The sequence below is a fragment of the Musa acuminata genome, chromosome BXJ1-6 (genome assembly GCF_036884655.1).
Source record: "Musa acuminata AAA Group cultivar baxijiao chromosome BXJ1-6, Cavendish_Baxijiao_AAA, whole genome shotgun sequence".
Taxonomy (NCBI): Eukaryota; Viridiplantae; Streptophyta; class Magnoliopsida; order Zingiberales; family Musaceae; genus Musa; species Musa acuminata.
In genome coordinates, this window is record NC_088332.1 from 22,456,133 (window position 1) to 22,463,336 (window position 7,204).

At 42.1% G+C, this 7,204-nt stretch overlaps 1 pseudogene; it reads right to left on the bottom strand.

Moving 5' to 3' along the window:
• Nucleotides 1-5,921: 5,921 nt before the first annotated feature.
• On the bottom strand, nucleotides 5,922-6,899 carry LOC135677763 (NADH-ubiquinone oxidoreductase chain 3-like; annotated as a pseudogene).
• Between the last annotated feature and the right edge of the window lie 305 nt (nucleotides 6,900-7,204).

The window sequence follows — 7,204 nt, forward strand, 5'->3', positions numbered from 1 at the left end:
CTTTCTATTGGGGTTCTACTATGTGCCGATTAATGTATGATCCATATAGATTTGGAAGGGAATAAGTGTGGTACAGGCGTGCGCTCTTTTTCTTTGATGCTGTAGTTGTGGATGTTGGTACCTGTATTCAATGATATGTGCCTCATAAATTAGATAAGGCGTAAAGAAAACAGTAGACGAACAGAGTTAAGCTCCCAAAAACAGGACTTGTTTATAACACAAAGACAGGTGCCGGGTAAAGCACTAGAACTATAGGAGCGCTTCCTTATACTTGATGAAACACTAATACAGCTGAGGAGAAGGGAAAGATACTGATGCAACTACTTATCGTAACGACGAAGCGCAATATACCTCTAGCATTTCACATAAAAAATCACTGGCGCTCCTTACTACCTGAACCATTGCTTTTCCTTGCCCCACCCACCGGCCCATACTTCTATTTTCCATAGGACAAAGGGTTTCCTTAGATGTTTTCTCATATTTGTTGGTTTACGAACTTTCTCCATAGTCCACCTTCTTATACTCACATTGCTGAGGCCAGGTCCTGGTCCTGCTCGATGGAGTTTGAGCAGCTGTTTCCGTGCCCACTCCTTGAGACCAATCTCAAACCTAAACACCTTGTATTCTTCTGCCATGTTCCCGATCTACTGCATCAATAACTCAAACTTCCTAAAAAGCGAACAATACCTATATATCATGCTACTTCCTGTTGACTTCCTTACTATGATTCGCATCGAGAAATGCTAATCTCCTGTGAAAAGATCTCTCCTAGTTAGATTCTTCCATTTTCTACAGAAAAGCTCATTCTTACCCTGTCCATTCCCTAGTCTTAGAGCTAGGAGTTTTCAAATAATATGTCTATCTTGGCTTTGGCTTGGTCTTCAATTGTCACACTATCCTTGCTTTCGGGCTATTTAGTTTACATTGTTCTCACCTACGAAAATCCACCTGATGAATGCAAGAGGTAAGCCTTGCCTTGTATTCAAGGTCTACGTCTCGTCCTTACCATACGCTTCGTAGGCAAGAGGAATGCTATCACGTCAACGATGTGTGATCTTGCCAATTCTCATATCAAAGATCCATCTATCTTAGTTCTACTCGAAGCAGTAAAAGATCTATGCATTGACTCCGCCTTTAACGCCAAGAGACGAGACTCAAGCTAACAAAACTCCAGACTCACTACTTACTATCGCCATTAACTTAAGGGCAGCTTACTACCTTTCAACTTCATTTTCTCGAGTAGACTTAAAACAAGAACTGCTTCAGATCCCGATCCAGGTTATCTACAACTTGGGCCATAAGAAAGGTCAACTTATTATCCCGCAGCTATGTAACTGGGCTTGCAGACGGAACTCCACTTTATGAATCGCCAACACTGGCAACAGGTTCTTCTCAGGCTTCCTAACCTCGAACAGAAAGAGGAGACTCGTCGACAACAACAAGAATGACACTTCTCATTGCTACACACATGGGTTATACGCCGATTCCACTCACACTCACACAGGAACAGGCTATTCATTTGCTGATTCATTCTCATCGCCAACACCGGCAACAGATGTGATTAACCTAGCTTTCACGCCTGATTTGGAACTCGCCTCTGCTCTTTCATCTACTCTTTCTTCCTCACCATCTCCATTTCGAAGTTCAACATATATTTCTGCACTGTAATGCTCTAATTACCTGTTGTATCTATACTAAACGATCCGAGCCCGAGCCGAGCTTCTTTCTATGCTTGAAACTTGACTTCCCGCGCTTGCAGTTCACTTTGGACTTACGTATTACAAAAGAGATTCCTCCCCGACCCAAACCAAGAGTCAGAGCACCCCCAAGGGATTCTCGTAGACAACACTAGAACATACAGCCAATTGAACCGCTCAACCCTAATCCTATGTAACCCTAATCCTATGTAGAATTCGGATTTCTATACGCTATCCCTACCATCTTTAAACAAAACTTTCTACTGGACCTCTGTTCAAGATCGGAAGCAGTGGCGCGAGGGAGAGTTTCGGTCGGAAATGAGAATTAGAATATGACTTTTTTGTATACCATGTGCTCCATAAGAAATTCTGTATTTGTTTACTCGGCGCTAGGGGGTGATTTCGCACCCAGAGAGTAAGCATAAGTTAGTTCTCATATGGAAATAGTAATGATTGAGGAAAGGAATAGGATTGATTAGAAGTGGAATTAGAAGAAAAGAACTGTTAGCTGATAAAGACAGGATTAGCTCTGAACTCTACGGAGGACGCAAACTTGACTTTCAACTTACCCGTAAGAAGCACTTGTTCGTCTTGTTGGGCTCCCTAACACCGATGACTCAAATAGTACTTTCTCTTTATTTGATGATTGAGTTTTTCCTTGAACGCATAGTGGGCATGAGAACTTGGATTCGGCTTCCGTATCTTATGTCTCTTATGTAGAAGATTCCACTCGCACTGCGGTCCTCTGATTCTCGACCAACACAATTCTATATCCGGGCTGGGCTCACTAACCTAACGCTTACGGATTCTGATCAATAGGAATAGGAAAAAGCTTCTGATCTCGCTTCAACGCCCTCTTCTTAATACGGAGCTTATCTTTCTTGTTAATCTGATCCAGTCCACACCTTGTTTATAATCTTTCAACAGAGTCTGGGCATTATTAAAGAGGAGCATCAAGGTGTTGTCGACTCGAGAAGTGATTGTATTGCTTGTGTCTAAGTCATAAAGTGGAGTTTAGGGGTGCATTAGTAGAGTTTCCGTTTTCGGCTTTTACACCAGGTTCCTATTCTTTGACCTATTCCTTTGATTCTTCAGCTGCTTTGGCTCATTCTTTACTGATAGTTTGGGCTTTCAGCACCTCGCCTAAAGACTGACTTGCCCCGGGTGAACTCTTGGATTACTACCCTATTGGTAGGTAAAAGCCTTACTTTATGTCCCAGCTGACCAAACCTTTATCTCGAAACTAGAACCCTGCTCCACTGCACCTTAGCCTAAACCTAGTGCTTCTCGCTCTTTAGCTACTGGCTTCAAAGCTTCCTTTCCTGTCCCTCACTCATTCTTACTACCTTAACCTTGATCTTATGTTTTGAGTGTGAGTCTCCCTCTCTTGACCCCTGATCTGGTTTGTTAGTTAAGGAATCCAATCAATTAAGTCAGAATGCAAAATGGGATCTCCAAGACTGACTTAGTGCCCCGGCACGCAAGAACGATCAAACTGGCAAATAATAATAATGGAAATAGAAACAAGGGCCAAGAAACAGTACTAGAGCCAGAGGTAGAGGAGCCGAACCGAGAATAAGAATAAGGGAGTTATAGACCGGTAGTACTTGTTCTTGAACACCAGGTGTTCTTGTCTCATTCTCAATCTTATCTTATTAAAACAAGGGAAAAAGGGTGCCTGCCTCCATTCAATAAGCCGTTAGCGCTACATTAATAGTAGCTTGTCTGAGAGTTTCCTTACCTCGAACTTATTCTTATAGAGTGGAGTTTCCAGGCACTGCTTACGATTCCACTCGCCAAGTAACTACTAACCAAGAAGGCAAGGGACTACTAAACAAGCGACTACTGTCTACTTTCCCACAAGACATAATTGACTACTTGCTTCACACATGGGTTATACAACTTGCTTAATTGACTACTTGACTCTATTACAATTCCAGTTTTCGGCGTCAGGAGCTCAACAAATTCATAGCTAAAGTGAGTTATGTCCTGTTTTGAACTGCGTCGGTCAAGTTTCAAGAGAACCCCCTTATCGTAATTGGCTAGTCTAGTGGGGCTCGTCTAAATTTCTTAACGGATGCAATAGCTATATAAGATGGAGATTCAAGAACCTTTCCTAATGGTTAGTGATTCAAGAACCTTTCCTAATGCGCCTAGGAAAACACGGAATGCATTTGATCTTTCACGGATGCTCTATTAACATAGGAATTGATATCTAACATAGGAATTGATATCTCGCAAACAAACCTGAATTCTGCATTTCAATATAACTGTGCCCCTTAAGTTCATTTCAATATAACTGTGCCCCTTAAGCGCGCGAATCTTTTTAGCTTGTCAGGGCATCTCTCTGATTTGATCTCCTTCTTTGAACTCTGATCCTTCTTCTTGCGCCAACAAAACCAATAAGGAACCTAAGCGCATCTAACTCAGTAAGGAGGTTGGTCCTGTCCTTGAGAGTGACTAAGAACAAATAAGATGTTATAGGCGTCAATGCATTTGTAGCTGGTGATCGGGTCTTCCATGATAGATTTTCCATAAGAGTAGTTTCCCATAGGTTAAACGATCGGAAATAGAGGTTAGGTTGGATACCTGAAATACGGAAATAGAGGTTACAGCCCAACGCCTTACGCACCGAGACAGCAAACTGGTATATTTCTTACGCGGAAGCATAAGTTGGTCTAGAAGATCTGATTGCCCGAACTACATCTTTCGCGCTTGTTGTTTGCTTACTTGATACTGCTTAACCTCTGTCTAATTACTTTTTTCTCTTTTCTCTATTATGACACTGATTGACTTAGCACTGAAGAAGCAAGCCCAGAAGAAGTCAAGGAAAGATCCGCGTAACGTGTGAGAATTCAGTTCAAGAGTAGTAAGCTCGTATATAAGTCTGGACTGGACCACTTAGCGCTTCAGGAGCCATCAACTCTTTTGACAAGTTCAATTACCGGGGTAGGGTAGGCGCCTAGCTTATAGATTCCAGGTCCTGAGTCAGTCTATTCAAGTTGGAAAGGGGTGAGTCAATCCGATACTCTAGTCAAGGGAACAAGTAACAACGGCTTTCGCACAAGGAAGGTGTTCGTCTGTATTGACTGCGCTAACTGAATTGGCCATTTCCGGAATTCTTTGTTGAAAGTTACGTTCTTGCAACAGAGCTCCGTGTTGGGTCAATAGATTGCTGCAGTAGCTGGATCCATAGCTGAAGAAGCAAGGGAACCCGCGAGGAAACCAGACCAGTCAGATGCCAAAGAAAGGGATTGTGGGTATTTCTTGACTTTGCTTCTAAACCCATATACCCCATGTGCAAGAGAGAGAAAATCCAATGATGAACTTCAAGTCAAGTGGAGGTCGGCAACTGAATCATAAGTCAGAGTGTTGTCTCCGAGATCAGTAGATGAAACAGAATCATTAGAGTTCCAACAAGTAACTAAGCAAGGAAGAGTATCAACAAAGCAAAGGAGAAGCTGAATGGTGTTAGGAATCCTTAACCCATGAAGACAGAGGCAGAGTGGAGTTGACTCTACTCTACTTCCGGGCAGAATGTCATTGCAGCGGACTTAGCGCTTCAGACGGAACCCCATAATCCAGGCCCAGCAGAGCAGGTATTCCATTATTTCTACTGACGCTAAAGTGAGTTCCTTATCTTGCTTTCCCTTTGCCTGATTGACTTTCCGTCTGATTGACAGCTTGACCTTTGTTTTGTGTTAGTGCTTATGTAATTGATGCCTGATTGATAGCTTGACCTTTGTTTTGTGTTAGTGCTTATGTAATTGACAGCTCTTTCCCTTTGCCTGATTGAGTACTTTAGAAAAGTAGAGATCGCTTGATTGACCTTTGTTGTCGTAGAGAAAGTATGCTGCTATCGGGTCTGTATATCTAGGTGTTGGCGCGGGGTATTTACTGGAATCTATTCTAAGTGGTGCATTCACCTTCTCTTCTTTCGTGAGTGGTGCTACACTGAACTAAACTCTCAAGTCATATTTTCATTGAAGATACCCCCTTCTCGAATACTGATCTATTTCTTTGCTTCAAACTACACTTTCGTACAACATACCGGACTTCAACTTAAGGCCCACAGTACTTGATCTTGAAACAGCTTTAGATCCAACAATCAACTACTACAGACGCAAGAAAAGGAAAGAACAACTATTATATGTTAACTGACAACTATTCTATTCAGTAAGAGCACTATGGTGGTATTCTATTCAATAAGAGCACTTAGGTGGGTGACTTTTCTTTCTCTATTGTGCCCCTTCCCCTATGGCTAATAGACCCCTATCCTCTGGATACAAATTCGAAACTTATCCTTTTCTTTTGAAAAAGAGAAGAATGCATTTAGTCGGGTACACGCCACTACTCGTTTCATCATGAAGTTAATAGGAGCGTTCGAGGAAAGTAGTTAGAGTTATTACGCTCGTATGCTCGGCTCTATCTCTGCTTGCTATTGCCTCGATTGATACAGAAAAGAGAAACAGCTCTGCTCTCTGAACTGCAACATCGGCATCTTAGAAAAGGAAGTGGATTCTCTCTCTCTCGAGTCGCCAACAAACAAGGATTACTTGGAAACGGTCCATTCTCGTTTGCCAATCGTTTTAGCTTCATATATGAATGAGTCATATTCCCTTTTCTATACCCGATGAATGAGTCCTATTCCCTTTTCTAGACAGTCATATTCCCTTTTCTATACCGAGGTTGTTAGTTAGTTTGTGCCAGCAGTAAGCAATCCGGGCCAAGGAACGGATAGACAAGCCGTGCGCCCTTTTGATTCTATACCATGACGAATCAATTGATTGAATGTAGGCATCCCTATTTCCTTTTTCCTTCCCTACTCTTATTGACCTAAAACAAGTAATGACTCCCAATCCACCCCTTTCTTTTCCATTCATAGAGAAATCCTATCGTCCAAATCAAGAAGAAGGCAATCATGGACTAAAATAAAAAGAGAGAAATCTTGTTGATTGAGACTGCCCAAGCAAGGAAAGAAAAAGGGCACTTCCAGATCTAAGATGATAAATCAAATCGAAACAATAGAAAATCTTATATCGAAACTACTTATGGCCGAAAGAAAGGATCGAAACCACATTCATAGGCTTCTGGGTGGGTAGAACTATTATAAGCAAATAGAAAAGGAACACCGAGTAAGAGCAAAGAAACCATCAGACTTATAACTCAATAGAGAAAAATAGGTTCCAATTCGAACATCATAACTGCCCACTGGGTTCTCTCGCTCCTTGCTCACTACGCGGCGAAGAAGAAAAGCCCAACGAGAAAAGGAATTAGCGGGGCCTAGCCTGCTTTAAATGACCCAAGAGGACGGTACTATGTAATGTGGAATCCCAAAAAGATCGTACCCGCCTATACTTTCAGGGGAAAAACTCTACCCTTCCTTTCAGTGACTTTGATATAAGGACTTCCGCTCGAAAGCCGATTCAGATCTCCCGCTTAAGAGAAAGATGGATGGCTATAAATAGAAGTTATATCCTAGCCAGAAAAGAGAAACAGCATCTATA